Source organism: Rutidosis leptorrhynchoides, chromosome 5 (assembly GCF_046630445.1).
Source record: "Rutidosis leptorrhynchoides isolate AG116_Rl617_1_P2 chromosome 5, CSIRO_AGI_Rlap_v1, whole genome shotgun sequence".
NCBI lineage: Eukaryota > Viridiplantae > Streptophyta > Magnoliopsida > Asterales > Asteraceae > Rutidosis > Rutidosis leptorrhynchoides.
The window spans coordinates 368,497,946-368,514,251 of record NC_092337.1 but is presented as its reverse complement, the minus strand read 5'-3'; positions in this window follow the sequence as shown (position 1 = coordinate 368,514,251).

Sequence of the window (16,306 nt, the reverse complement as noted above, 5' to 3'; positions counted from 1 at the left end):
AGTCTACGAAAAATCTTGAAACGTTTTCTCGAAAATCAGCTGGAAATCCACGGACCTCAGCATCAAACAGGGTCTTGAGCCTCGCTTGAATTTGAACAATCTTCTCCATTGTCTCATGGACTAACTCGGGTCTGGTGATTTGCTTCTCACCTACTTCGGCCCAACAAATAGGAGAACGGCACTTGCGACCATACAATGCTTCGAAAGGTGCGGCATTAATACTCGAATGATAGTTGTTGTTGTAAGAAAATTCAACTAGCGGCAAATGCTTTTCCCAAGCTTTTCCGAAATCAATAACCCAAGCACGCAACATGTCCTCCAAAGTCTGAATCGTTCATTCGCTTTGTCCGTCAGTTTGCGGGTGATATGCGGTACTCATTGATAATGCTAAAACGAACACATATTTCATAGCATTATCCTTCAAGAAAGACAAGCTTTTAGTTGCAATTGTTCTATTTACAAGTGATATTCGTTTAAATAATAAAAGGTGAAGATAAAAGACAGATTCGACGATTTGAAGACGCAAACGACCAAAACGCGAAAAAGTACAAAGTACAACCCAAGTGGTTCAATTTATTGATAAGAAACGTCTCAAAATTACAAGAGTACAAACAGCAAAACGTAAAGTACAAAATATTAAATCGTACGAAAGGACGTTCGAAAATCCGGAACCAGGACATGAACCAACTATCAACGCGCAACGCAACGGACCTAAAATTACAAGTTAACGGAGCACAAGAATATAATATAATATATATATAATTATATAAAATTATATATATAATATTATATAATATTTAAATACGAGCAGCCCACATTTTTTATGCTTGGTGACCAGTGAATGGCGGCCATGCGATCGCATGGCCAGCATGAAGAAATCTCATGCGATCGCATGAGCCCAGGAGTCAGGCCACATCTATAAATTGAAGCGTTTTTCGGACGAAATAAACACACTTTTTTCTAATCTCTTACTCTCTCAATATATATATTTATTTATAATTTTAATTTTAATTTAAGATTAATAATAATAAGGTTATGTTAGTGAATGTTTTAAGTTTGTAAGTCGAAATTCTGTCCGTGTAACGCTACGCTATTATTAATCATTGTAAGTTATGTTCAACCTTTTTAAATTAATGTCTCGTAGCTAAATTATTATTATGCTTATTTAAATCGAAGTAATCGTGATGTTGGGCTAAATAATAAAGACGGGGTTATTGGGCTTTGTACCATAATTGGGGTTTGGACAAAAGAACGACACTTATGTAAATTAGACTATGGGCTATTAATGGGCTTTATATTAACTAAACGATACCTCGTTAATTTAATATAAAGGTTACAATTTGACGTATCTATATATCACCACACACGCTTAATCGGGTACGGTGGGCGGGATATCTATAAATAAGAATAATTGTTCATTTTACCGGATACGGGAATGGATTAATAGTTAATGGACTCATTAAAATAGGGGTGGATTACATTCAAGGGTAATTGGTGTAATTATTAACAAAGTAGTAAAACCTTGGATTACACGCAGTCGATAACCTGGTGTATTCATTAAACAAAGTATTAAGACCTTGTTACAGTTCGAATCCCCAATTAGTTGGAATATTTGACTTCGGATATAAGGTTAATTTGACGAAGATCCTCGCACTTTATAATTATGACCGATGGACTATTATGGACAAAACCGTATGGACATATCAAATAATCCAGGACAAAGGACAATTAACCCATGGTAATAAATTAAAATCAACACGTTGAACATCATGAGTACGGAAGTTTAAATAAGCATAATTCCTTTATTTTATATCTCATCGCACTTTTATTTACTGTCATTTTATTTATTGCACTTTTAATTATCGTACTTTTTAATTATCGCAAATTTATTTATCGTCATTTTATTTATCGCACTTTAAATTATCGCACTTTTATTATCGTTATTTACTTTATGCTTTAAATTAAGTCATTTGTATATTTAATATTTTACATTAGGTTTTAATTGTGACTTAAGACATAAAATCGATAAACCGGTCACTAAACGGTAAAACCCCCCTTTATAATAATAATAATACAACTTATATATATATATATATATATATATATATATATATATATATATATATATATATATATATATATATACAAATATAGTTTAAAAATATAGCGTTAAACTTGGCTAGCTCCCGGCGGAACGAACCGAACTTACTAAAAACTACACTACTTTATGATTAGGTACACTCCCTATAGTTTTGTAGTAAGGTTTAGGTATATCCATTCAATAAATAAATAAATAACTTCTGTAAAATTGTATCGTATTTAATAGTATTTCGCAGTAAAATTATAGCTATTTCGTATACACCTCGCATAACATCACTCATGTCGAGACATGTTCCCACGGCCTCTTGCAATGAACGCCAAAATCTAGAAGCAAAACGGGTATCGCGATCTGAGATAATCGATAAGGGTACACCGTGGCGAGATACAACTTCCTTTATGTATAGCTGTGCCAGTCTTTCCTTCGTATCGGTTTCCTTTATGGCTAGGAAGTGAGCAGATTTGGTAAGACGGTCAACGATAACCCAGATGGTATCATAACCTCCTACCGTCTTCGGTAGCTTCGTGATGAAATCCATTGTTATTCATTCCCACTTCCATATGCGGGATTTTGGGTTATTGGAGTAATCCAGATGGCTTCTGATGTTCGGCTTTGATCTTGGAACAAGTCAAACACTTTCCAACATAAGCTGCAACATCCCTTTTGAGGTTCGGCCACCAATATTGAACCTTGAGGTCGTGGTACATCTTACCAGCTCCTGGATGAATTGAATACCTTGACTTGTGGGCTTCGTCTAGAATAAGGCTCCGTAGATCTCCATATTTGGGCACCCAAATTCTTCCGGAAAAGTATCGAAGTCCAGTCTCCTTGACCTCAAATCGAGAAACGAGAATGTTCAAGTGCTCTTGAGAAATATTCTCCTCTTTGAGAGCTTCCTCTTGGGCTACGCAGATCTGGTTATTGAGATTCGTCTGAATGGTGATGTTCAAGGCACGGACACGAAGAGGTACCGTTCTCTCCTTTCAGCTCAAGGCATCAGCTACAACATTTGCCCTTCCGGGATGATAAGGTAGTTCACAATCATAGTCGTTCAATGTTTTGATCCATCGTCGCTGTCTCATATTCAGCTGCTTCTGGTCGAATATGTGTTGGAGGCTTTTGTGATCGGTGAAGATGGTACTCTTGGTTCCATAAAGGTAGTGTCTCCACAGTTTTAGTGTAAAGACAACGGCTCCAAGCTCAAGATCGTGCGTTGTGTAATTTCGCTCGTGAATCTTCAGTTGTCGAGAGGCGTAAGCAATAACCTTCGTTCTTTGCATCAATACGCAACCAAAACCATTTTTTGAGGCATCACAGTACACAAAAAAATCATCACTGCCTTCGGGAAGAGATAGGATAGGTGCCGTGATCAACTTCCACTTCAAGGTTTGAAATGCCGACTCTTGCTCGGCTTTCCAAACGAACTTCTTCCCCTTATGAGTTAATTCAGTCAAAAGGACTGCAATCAGAGAGAAACCTTCAATGAATCTTCAGTAATAACCGGCGAGGCCTAAAAATTGGCAGATATGAGTAGGAGTAGTGGGAGTTTCCCACTTGCTGATAGCTTCGATCTTTGCGGGATCAACTTTGATACCCTGGTTGCTCACAATATGACCGAGAAATTGGACTTCCTTCAACCAAAACTCGCACTTGGAGAATTTGGCATAAAGTTGCTCTTGTCTCAAAAGTTCCAACACTAGTCGAAGATGTTGTTCATGTTCTTCTTCACTTCTGGAATAGATGAGGATATCATCTATGAAGACGATAACGAACTTGTCCAGGTATGGTTTGCATACTCGATTCATGAGATCCATGAATACAGTAGGTGCATTGGTTAAACCGAATGGCATCAAAAGAAACTTATAATGACCATAACGGGTTCTGAATGTAGTCTTCATCACATTGCTCTCCTTCACCCTCAACTGGTGATATCCTGATCGTAAATCGATCATAGAGTAAACGCTGGATCCTTGCAGCTGATCGAAAAGATCGTCAATCCTAGGAAGGGGATATCGATTCTTGATCGTCAACTTGTTCAGCTCACGATAATCGATACACATGCGGAAAGATCCGTCCTTCTTCTTCACAAAAAAAACAGGTGCGCCCCAAGGCGATGAACTCGGTTGAATAAATCCACGGTCTAGCAATTCCTGCAATTGACTCTGCAACTCTTGCAGTTCGGAAGGTGCTAGTAGATAAGGTGCGCGAGCTACAGGTGCAGCTCCTGGCACAAGATCGATCTGAAATTCCACTGATTGCGGCGGCGCTAATCCAGGCAATTCTTTTGGAAAGACATCGGGAAATTCGTTCACAATCCGCACATCATCAACACTCTTCTCCTCGGTTTCTAACTTCTTCACATGTGCCAGAATAGCAAAACGCCCTTTCCTTATGACTTTCTGTGCCTTCATGCAACTAATGAGGTTCAACTTTGGGCTACCTTTCTCTCCGTGTACGATCAATGGCACACCGTCTTCACGAGGTATACGGATAATCTTCTCTCCACAAACAACTTCTGCTCTTACTTTGGACAACCAGTCCATACCAATTATCACATCGAAGCTTCCCAACTTGATGGGTATCAAATCAATCTCAAAGTCCACACCGGCTAGGTTTATTATGCCTCCTCGGCCAATTTGGTCAACTTTCTCAAGTTTTCCATTGGCTACTTCAACCAGAATACTCCCGTCTAAAGGTACTAACGACCAGTCTATCTTAGAACAAAAATGTCTACATACGTAACTCCTATCGGCACCCGTATCAAATAAGACAGAAGCAAGTAGATTATTGACAGTGAATATACCTGTGACCAAATCAGGATCCTCACGGGCATCTCGAGCGTTCATGTTGAAGACTCTTCCACGTGCTGGCTCGGCATCCTTCTTCTTGTTCAGGTACTCATTCTTGAAATGGCCCTGTTGACCTCACTCAAAACACTTTCTTGGTCCAATAGGGTTTGTCTTTACAGCTGGGGTGGTAATCTTGCAGTCCCTGCCAATGTGCCCAGTCCTTTTACACTTTTCACAGACCATGTTACAGTACCCTTTATGATGCTTGTAGCATCTCTTGCACTGCGGAAGACTACCCTTGTAGTTAGGGTTCGAGCTAGGTTTCGAGTTGGGGTTCCTCCAGTCGTTGTTTCCCTTGAAACCCTCATGCCTCTTAGCTGGGTTCTGATCAAAGACCTTCCCTTTGTTGCTTTCCCACTTACGCTTCTCATAACTAGCTCCTGATTCTGGTTTTGCTTTCTATGGTTCCTTGTGGATGATCTGGTTCATCAGGGTGTGTGCCATGCGCATAGCTTTCGGGACATCTGCTGGTTTTGAAGAAGTGACATTTCCCTGAATGGTCTTGGAAAGTCCCCACAAGTATCGTTCCATTCGCTTAAATTCAGGGGTAACCATCGTGGGGCACATCAAAGCTAACTCCAAATACCTTCGGTTATAGCCATCAAGGTCTGTTCCCACAACCTTCAGCTCCCAAAACTCAGCTTCCATTTTCTGAATTTCGGTTCGGGGGCAATACTCCTCGATCATAGCCCCTTTGAATTCCTCCCATGGGGTAGCATAAGCCTCATCAATTCCTTTAGCCTGAGCAAGCGTGTTCCACCAGGTTAAAGCACCGTCCGACAGAGTACAGGAGGCGTACTTAGTTTTGTTCACTTTCGAGCAGTTGCTCACACGGAGCACAGCTTCCAACTTCTCAAACCATCTCGTCAATCCAACTGGCCCTTCTGTACCACTGAAATTGTGGGGCTTGCAGCTTTGGAATTCCTTATAGGTAATCCCATTCTGAATAGCTTGGTTGGCCGGTGGAGCTGGAGCAGGGTTGCCATTCGCCATTGCTGCAGCTATCCGAGCAGCAATCATTTCCTCAATCTATGCTGCTGTGGACGTTTCCCTTAGGACTCTTCTGTTTGCCATTGTTCCTTTGAACAAAAGTTTCGACTCAAGTCAAAACCCAGCATTCAATAATATTATAGCATAAGGCACCCAGTATGGAACACAACACACAATTAAGTAAAGCAACCAGATACAGATACCACAAAATCATCATACAGTAGCGTAAATAGAACACCGTACAAAATTTAAACAACATTAAGTTCTATTCATTAATAAGAAAGTTGCATACATCCGCATAAGGTTCGTACAATACATGAGTAAAACATGAAACTACTAACAGAGTTACATAAGGAAATCTAATACAATAATCCTACGATGATGGTGGGTAAATGATGTCCATTAGATGGGACATCAGATCCTCGAGCTCAGTTACCCGAGCATGGAGGATATGCACTTCCCTCGTTAGTTCCTCGACGACGGGGGATGCTGGTGGGGCAGGTGGTGCAGATGGTGCAGATGTAGACGGCACAGTGCAGGTGGTCTTACGCACAAATGGATCGGCGGGATACGGTACGACTCTCTTACGGGCTGTGACCCTAACCAACTGTCCATGTGCATCCACGAACGGTCTTCCTCCGTTAATCCCTGGGATAACGGTACCATCGAAATGATACCGCTTCTTCGGCGGGGTAGAGGGCGGCTGCACGGGCTCCTCCTCAGGGTCCTCCTCGAAATCATCCTCGGGATCCTCTTCGGAATCCTCCTCGCTGGAGTCATCGGATGATGAATCATCTGAATCATCTAAAGGTGGATCTGCTCAGCCGGTGGTCATAAGTCGATATCTTCCTGGTGGAATCGGCACAACACGTCCATCAGCAGTGCGTCTAGCCCAATGTCTATGCTCGTTACGGAAAGGACCGTCCTCATTTCCCCCAGGAATCACAGTACCACCGGGATGGTGTTGTGGCCCTGGGAGTCTAGGGCTAGGTGGAGCTGGAATCTCCTCTAGATCCTCATCTCCGTCTGAGACATCCATAAGGTCAAGCACGAGTCCACTGGAAGGTGAATTGCCAGAGTCGTCGACGGGTAGCAGTGAGTCAGCAACAATGGTAGGCGAGGCAACAGTCGTCTCTGAGTCACTCTCGAAGTCAAAGGTTATGGGCAGCATGTCTAACATCTGAAAAAGGAAAAATAACTTTTTCCATGCCAGTAAGACATATAGCAAGCACGTAATTAGGCACTACAGCATCCTAGCAGTACATATCATGGAAATATTAACAAAATCCTACAAAAGTATCATCTAATCGAAAACAGATAGTAGCATGCAGTAGCATACAGCAAGTACACATAGTAGTAAAAGTAAGCAGTAGCATGCAGTAAGTTCCGCAGAAATCGTTAAACAAGCAAGTTGTAGATTAGTCCTATTAGCGAATCCTACTCGGCTCAGTCAAGACTCACTAATGCAACCTAATTCCCTACAACCGATGCTCTGATACCAAATGTGATGCCTCGTACAAAACCATCGTGTACGATTTGTCAACAACAGGATCTTTACACGGTCAAGTTCTACATGCTGATTGAAAACCAGTTTGCATTCATAAAAAGATAGCGTTTATAAAAGATAACGTGACACAAAGGTCGTTACAAAGTCATTATTTGAAAATAACATAAGTTACGAATGCAAGATAAAATTTTCATGATTGAGACATCTCTAAGTAATGCAGCAGAAATCTAACACAGCAGGTCCATAACAGCAAGTCTAAAACACCAAGATAGCAAGTCTAACAGCGGAAGCAACATCGTCTAAGCACCTGAGAAATACAAGCTTAAAAGTCAACACGAATGTTGGTGAGCTATAGTTTGTAATCAGTAAAGTAATGTAGACCACGAGTTATCGTATTCAAAACAGTATGGAAAATATATGCTTGTCCGTGGGCACCCGGTAACTTACTTAACGTAATAGTAATACCCCCTAAAAGTACACTTGGCGAGTGCGTATGTCCTCGAAGTATTAAACACCCGTTAAATGCTAGCGCGACTAGCCCGAGTGGGGATGTCAAACCCTATGGATCCATATCTAATATTCGCGTTCACCGGTTCAAAACCAATGATTAAACGTTACCGTGCTAAGGGGAATGTTTATGCCGTTATATAACCCACACATATGTAAAGTTTAAGTACTCGTGTCAAGTAAGTAAAAGGTAAAAAGCGCATGTATTCTCATCCCAAAAATAGTATAAGTAAAAAGGGAGCTATAACTCACAGTGAATAAGCAGTAAAGGTCGATATGAAACGTATGCAGGTAGTAAGTCGGTCTGAAAGGTCGTCAACCTAAGTCAAAGGTCACTAGGTCAGTATGTTGTCCCAATAAGTTTAAAAGTGAATAAATTAAGTTTAAGTGTCATCATCATCATCATTCATCATCATAAAAGCTAAGTAAGTTTGACAAGAATAGAGATCGAAACAATAGGCTGACTTCGGTCAGCTGCTACGACCTCTATACAAAACGAAAAGATGCGTAGTCAGTGGCTATCGCTCCGTATATGAGTCCTCTAACCGCTGACCAATTTTCAGAACCTAACTCGTCTTCGTTTGACCGTGGCGACGGTTTAAGTGCGAGTATGTCAGAAATTTCAGCACAACGTTCCAAAGACGTAGTGACATTCGGAGGGCTATAAATCCTAAACCGTATGTCGGATTAAGTCGAGGCCTAAACGAAAAGTCATCTACTCGAAACGAACTAACTGAAAATAAATTTTCCAGAAGTCCAGGAATCTTATTAGATCCCGAAAAACAGTAAACAAGTGCTCCGGTGGGGTTCTTGGTGCTTGATGCTCATCACGGTTCTCATCCATGATGCTTGTAGTTTCAAGTGTACAACTCATTGATGGTTTAGTATCACCTTGACCAAGATTCAACCATCAACACACAATATGTTAAGACCAAGTAAGAACACAACTCATTTAAGAGTCTTAGATGGATGATGAACCAAGGTTACATCATATCCTTAGTCTTAACACAAATACAAGTTCTATTTACAACTAAAGCTACAAACTTTACTTCAATCAAACAAATATGAACATAATCTAAATCAAATAAAGTGATGGAACCCTAAGCTAGAGAGCTTGGATCCTTTTCACACAATTTATAAGATTACAAAGCTAGAAAGCTTGAATCTTTACAAGATTAATGAGACCATAAGCTATAAAGCTAAGATCTTTAACAAAATAATGAAAGTAATGAGACCATAAGCTAAAAAGCTAAGGTCTTTAACATAATAATGAGACCCTAAGCAAAAAAGCTTGGATCTTTAGTGTTCTTGAAGATCTTGAAGCATAAAGCTTGGATCTTTTAAGATACATGAAGATTACAAGCACAAGTTTGAATCTTTATAACAAAATAACAAGATTAAAGCTAAAAGATTTAGATCTACAAAGTAGGTGAAGATTCAAATTTAGAAAGCTTGAATCTTCCATGTTCTTGAAGGATTCAAATCCATGTTTGAATCTACAAAATGTAATCAAGATCAAAAGCTAAAAAAGCTTGATCTTCTAATGATGATGATGAACTCGTGATGATGAGAAGGAAAAGAAGAAAAGAAATACAAAGTATTTTCAAGCTTTAGACTAGAGAGAAAATAAATGAACAAGTGTGTGCAAATTGTGAATGGAAATCTGTAACACCCTAATCTTCATTGTACAGCAGAGTATATAGAGTACATAAAGTGTGGGAATGATTGTGCAGTTAAACAGAAGTCAGAGAGCAATCTGAGCTTAGTGCGCGACGCGCACACCAAAGGGAGCGCGCCGCGCACTCCCTACTGTAGCCGGGTTTTTGCTATTTTAATGAGATATTTTGATGGGCAATTTGGTAATTTCACTTGTGGACGAGTTAAAGGCCAGTTGGTCAGTTGTGGAGTATCATTAACTCCATTATCAACAACCTTATCCCCTTTACTTAAATTTTAGAGTGAGAGTGTGATTCTTGAGTGAGAAAGCTTAAATCTAAGGGGAAGAAGTTGTTCTCGGACTAAAGTGCGGGTATTAAAGTTGTTCATCCCCTCTCTAGCTCCGTTGTGGTTGTAGTGGTATGTTCTAACTTTAATTTCCTTACTTTGATTTTGTGTAAGGGTTAGGGTTTGGGTAAATGAAGAACATAAAACCCATATTTGGTGATTTTGGGTGTTCTTGGGTAAGATGGAGTCATGAAGACTCATTGGTAACTAACCTAGGGTTTCAAAGTGGTAATTGATGTTTATGAGTCCTAATTGGTTAGTTAATTACTATCACACCTAGTTAATTAGTAAATGGGTGTTAGATGGGTTAGTAGATAACCCGAAATGGGTATGTTGACTTTAAATTAGTCAAAGGGCTAATGATTGACCTAATTGGGAAATATGGGTATGAAATACCCTAATTGTGTAATGGTTAGTGTTGTTGGACCTTAATCACTAGCTTTTAAGTGATTAATGATGGTCTTGACCCCTAAAGGGCGGTTTTGGTGAAAATGGGGCATTTAATGCATTTAAGTCATTAAATACACATGAGTGAAGTGTTGGTATTAGTCCAACAAGTTTGTTTGTTGATCGAGTACTTATATTATTAGGTACCTTGCTTTGAAGCTTGTGGAGGTATAAATCGTCACCAAATCGTTAAGGTGAGTGGAATGATTATATGCATATGTATGTAAGGTATTTATTTGTATGCTATGGTATGAACCAAAGAGCCGGTAGTGCCATAGTATGTGCGAGCGTGCTATGATGTGAACCAAAGAGCCGGTAGCTTCATAGTACGTGTGTTATAGTGTGAACCAAAGAGCCGGTAGCGCTATAGCACGATTTGTTAGGGTGTGAACCAAAGAGCCGGTAGCACCTTAACGTTGTTAGAGTGTGAACCAAAGAGCCGGTAGCACTCTAGCATGAGTATGACTCGAGTTGTGATGTGAACCAAAGAGCCGGTAGCATCATGACAAATGCATATGGTGTGAACCAAAGAGCCGGTAGCACCATGACGCGAGAATGGTTAACCATGGTTGTGTATTTTGTTTTGTAGCATATTATATTATGTCGATTATATGTTATTGATTACGCTAGTAGCGATTTGTTGGAGATTATTAGCTTTGTACTTGAGATGGTATGCTAATTGTATTGCTAGCGTGTTTACGGTATATGTGTAAGTGATTGCAAGTAGGTATGTTATATATATATATGGGTATAATTATTGCATTCACTAAGCTTTGCTTACCCTCTCGTTGTTTATCTTTTTATAGGCTCCGGCGTCGACAAAGGTAAGGGCCTTCGATTGGATTAGAGATCCCGCTTGTTGTTTAGGGGACGCTTTTGGGATGTGATAGCTTTTGGAGTATGACCAAGATATGGGTAGTTTAACCCCAAACACCATGCTCATAGTGTCGTTTGGAATTTAAACTAGTGTGGTCGAAACTCGGACTTTCGTATGAAACTCGTAAAACGGCCGATGTGGGCCCCGTTTTGTAAAACTCGTTTTATGTTTGAATCGTATGAGTTTTTCATATTAGAACATGTTGTGTAAAGCGTTTCGTCTAAATATGTCGGGAAGTGGGAGATCTTTATTCGAAAAATTGAAAATTTGGACAGAACTGAAAATAGGCCTGTGCGCGCCGCGCACCCTGACGTGGTGTGCGTGGCGCACTCCCCTGTAAAAAAAATTTATTTTATGCGTGTTCGATTGTATATTGGGTTAGGTCGTTACAAGTGGTATCAGAGCATGGTCTAAGGGATTTAGGCGACTTGAGATAGGTGCCTAGACTTAGATTTATTTGTGTATGCACTTTACGCAGGACTTGTAGGAGACGGGTCGGACCGGGAGTTGATTAGTGCTTAGGTTTATGTGAACTAACCTTGCGCTAATTGTTTTGTGTTGTGTTAGCAATCATCAAGCAAGATAGACGTTGTACTAGCAAGTTAATGCGACGTGCTCGCGTAACAATGATTAGCTACCATTGTTACGAGTTCAAATCGTGTCAAACAAGTGATGTACGATGATTGTTGAGCAGGATGGGGTAGTGTGGTGTATATGTATATACATATGTGTTAAGTTTTCTCGTTCGTTGCTTAACCTTTTCCGTTTTATAGTATGAAGACGAGAAACGGACCCGAGACAAATGAAGGGGGTTCGAGCGAGGATGCTGAGTTTACGGCCAAGGTTGAGGCCATTATGCAAAGGCGTCATGAGGCCTTCTTAGAGGATGTTAAGAAGATGTTCTTGGATTCGATTGACGAGCAAGTAGTCAATCTAGTCAAGGAACAAGTTAAGATTGTTCTTAAAGAGGATAAAGCGGGAAGACGAGACTTCCACTATAAAAACTTCAAAGATGCTCAACCTCCCACCTTTGAAGGTGAACGAGACCCTCTAAAGAGTGCTCGATGGATCTCCGATATGGAGGGGGCTTTCCGTACTAGTGAGTGCCCTCTCGATAAAAAGACGAGGTTTGGTAGTAGCATGATGAGGGGTGATGCCAAGTTGTGGTGGGATGCGAAAATCCGACTTTATGGCGAAGAACAAAGTATGAGTTTGACGTGGGACGAGTTTAAAGAGGAATTTTTCAGGGAGTACCGAACTTCGGCCGATCTTTCAAAGCTTAAGGATGAGTTACGTACTTTAAGGCAAGGGTCAATGGATTTGAACACTCTCAAGTCCACTTTCTTATCAAAGACCCAATTTTGCCCGGAGTATGACGGGAACGATCACATGTTGAAAGAAGATTTCTACCGAACCTTGAATGATAACTATCAAGAAAGGATTAGTAGGAATTCGGCGAAGATTTTTGATGAGCTATTTGACATCGCTAAGGGTTTTGAGTCGCTTGCTCCAAGAAAGAGTGACTTCACCTTTGGCAAACGAAAATTTGAAGCTACTATCCACTCGAACAAGAAGAACAAGAGTGTGACTGAGAGCGTCGGTAGTGCGAAAAAGGGGGCTTCTAAGAGTTTTGGGCCCACGTGCTACAATTGTGGTCGATAAGGGCACTTGGCCCGTGATTGTACGAACTCATCTTCCAACAAAATCGTTTGTTTTAATTGTAACAAAGAGGGGCACAAGAGGCCGGAGTGTCCCGAATTGCGCAACGATAATGTTAAGCGATTAGAGAAGGCGGCGGGTACGGCTAGGGGTCGAAATTATTTGATGACCAATGAGGAGGCCAAGCAATCTAGCGATGTTGTCTCAGGTACTTTCATTGTTGATTCAAATCCGGCAAGGATACTCTTTGATAGTGGTGCAAACTTGTCGTTTGTGTCACCAAAATTTGTGCCTAAACTTAATAAACCGTTAACTAAGTTAAGTCGTCCGGTAGAAGTTGAAATAGCGGATGGCAAGACGGTGCTAGTGGTTGATGTGTGTAAAAATTGTAATGTTGTGTTTGGTGTCGAAAACTTTGAAATCGACCTCATCCCGATGACTTTGGGTGATTTTGATATCGTTGTTGGTATGGATTGGCTCGATCATAATAGAGCCGATAATGCATGCCATGAAAAATCTATTCGAGTGAAGACCCTTAGTGGGGGAGAGTTAATTATTCATGGATATAAACGAAGAAGACTTGTGCCGATATGCACTTTTGCACGGGCAAGTCGTTTTATGGTTGGTAGTGGCATGGCTTTTCTTGCCCATGTTGTTGATACTCGTGATGAGCCACCACCCATTCGTGAAATTCTGGTGGTGAATGAACTTGAAGACGTTTTTCCGGATGAGTTACCGGGTGTTCCGGCGGAAAGACAAGTTGAATTTCGCATTGAGTTGGTTCCGGGGGCTACCCCCATTGCTAAAACTCCTTATCGTTTAGCACCAACGGAAATGCAAGAGTTGTTAAATCAAACCCAAGAGTTGCTTGAGAAGGGTTTCATTCGACCGAGTGCTTCGCCATGGGGCGCTCCGGTTTTATTTGTGAAGAAGAAGGATGGTAGTATGCGGATGTGCATCGATTACCGGGAGTTGAATAAAGTGACGATCAAGAATCGTTATACATTGCCTAGGATTGACGATTTGTTTGACCAACTCCAAGGTGCAACGTATTTCTCTAAAATTGACCTACGGTCCGGCTATCACCAAATGCGGGTCCGTGAGGAAGAAATCGAGAAAACGGCTTTTCGAACGAGTTATGGGCATTTTGAATTCGTAGTTATGCCTTTTGGTCTTACGAATGCACCGGCGGCATTCATGGATCTTATGAACCGAGTGTGCCAACCTATGTTGGACAAGTCGGTAATTGTGTTCATTGACGACATACTTGTCTATTCGAAGAGTATGAAGGAACAAGAACATCATTTGCGGAGTGTGTTAAAGACGTTGCGGAAGGAGAAGTTGTATGCTAAATTCTCCAAATGTGAATTTTGGCTAAGGGAAGTTCAGTTCCTTGGCCACATTGTGAACAAAAATGGTATTCAAGTAGATCCGGGGAAGATAGAGACGGTAAAGAGTTGGGGACGACCGACTACGCCTACGGAAATCCGAAGTTTTCTCGGATTGGCCGGTTATTATCGTCGTTTTATCCAAGACTTTTCTAAGATCGCTTCTCCATTGACGAAGTTAACGAGAAAGAATGCGAGTTTTAATTGGGAGAACGAGCAAGAAATTGCTTTTCGATTGTTAAAAGAGAAGTTATGTCAAGCTCCGGTGTTAGTGTTGCCAGAAGGTGTGGAAGACATGACGGTTTATTGTGATGCTTCTTTAAATGGGCTCGGGTGTGTTCTAATGCAAAGAGGTAAATTCATCGCTTATGCCTCTCGACAATTAAAGGAACACGAGACGAGATATCCGACTCATGATCTTGAGTTGGCGGCGGTTGTTCATGCGTTAAAAATTTGGCGCCATTACTTGTATGGTGTCAAGTGTACAATTTATTCGGATCACAAGAGTTTGAAACATCTTTTTGATCAAAGAGATTTGAATTATCGTCAACGTAGATGGATGTATGTGGTGAAAGACTACGATTGTGAGATACTTTATCATCCGGGCAAGGCGAATGTGGTCGCGGATGCGTTAAGTCGAAAGAGTCATCACCCGGCATTACGATTGGGATTGTTACGTATGATTATTACTAACGATTTTCTTGAAAAACTTGGTGTGATTCAAATTGAAGCTTACGTTCACAACAAGCATGCGGAACGAATTGTGGGGCAATCGTAATTTATTACTATGGGTTCACGTGGTTTGTTGTCTTTTCAAGGAAGAGTGTGGGTGCCTAAGATGGGGGATTATCGACGAGTGCTACTTGATGAAGCACATAAGTCAAAGTATTCCATTCATCCGGGCGCGACGAAAATGTATCTTGATTTGAGAAAAGATTATTGGTGGCCGGGCATGAAACGTGATGTTGTAAAGTATGTTGAGCAATGCGTCACGTGTTTGCAAGTTAAGGCCGAGCACCAAATCCGTATGGTAAGTTACAACCGTTAGAAATCCCGAAATGGAAATGGGAGCACATTACCATGGATTTCATCACAAAGTTACCTAAAACGGCGAGAACCCAATTTGATCCGATTTGGGTGATAGTTGATCGATTGACGAAAAGTGGCTTGTTTCTTCCCATTCGGGAAGCAATATCATCAGAGACTTTGGCTAAATTGTTTATCAAAGAAGTAGTCGCTCGACATGGGGATCCTATATCTATTATTTCGGATCGAGATACTCGTTTTACATCTCGATTTTGGGAAAAGTTTCATGAGGATATGGGTACACAATTGAAATTGAGCACGGCGTATCATCCTCAAACGGACGGTCAAACCGAACGTACGAATCAAACATTGGAGGACATGTTGCGGGCGTGTATTATTGATTTCGGTGGTAGTTGGGATGAGCACTTACCTTTGGTGGAATTCTCTTACAATAATAGTTATCATACTAGTATCGGGATGCCACCTTACGAGATGCTTTATGGGCGGAGGTGTCGAACTCCGATTTGTTGGGGTGAAATTGGCCAAAAGGAAATCGGGAGTACCGATTTGGTCTTAGAAACGAATAGCAAGATTGATATGATTCGGGATCATTTGAAAAAGGCTCAAGATAGACAAAAGTCGTATGCCGACAAACGTAGGCGAATGATCGAATTTCAAGAAGGTGACATGGTGATGCTTAAGGTTTCGCCATGGAAAGGTGATATTCGGTTTCGAAAACGGGGAAAGTTAGCTCCTCGGTTTATTGGGCCATTTAAGGTTTTAGCTCGTGTTGGTGAAGTCGCGTATTGTTTGGAATTACCCGAAGAGCTTGCGGGGATTCATAATACATTTCATGTTTCCCATCTCCGTAAGTGTCTTGCGGATGATTCATCATGGGTGCCGTTAGACGAAATTGAGCTAAACAATAAGTTAGAATATATTGAGGAGCCGATT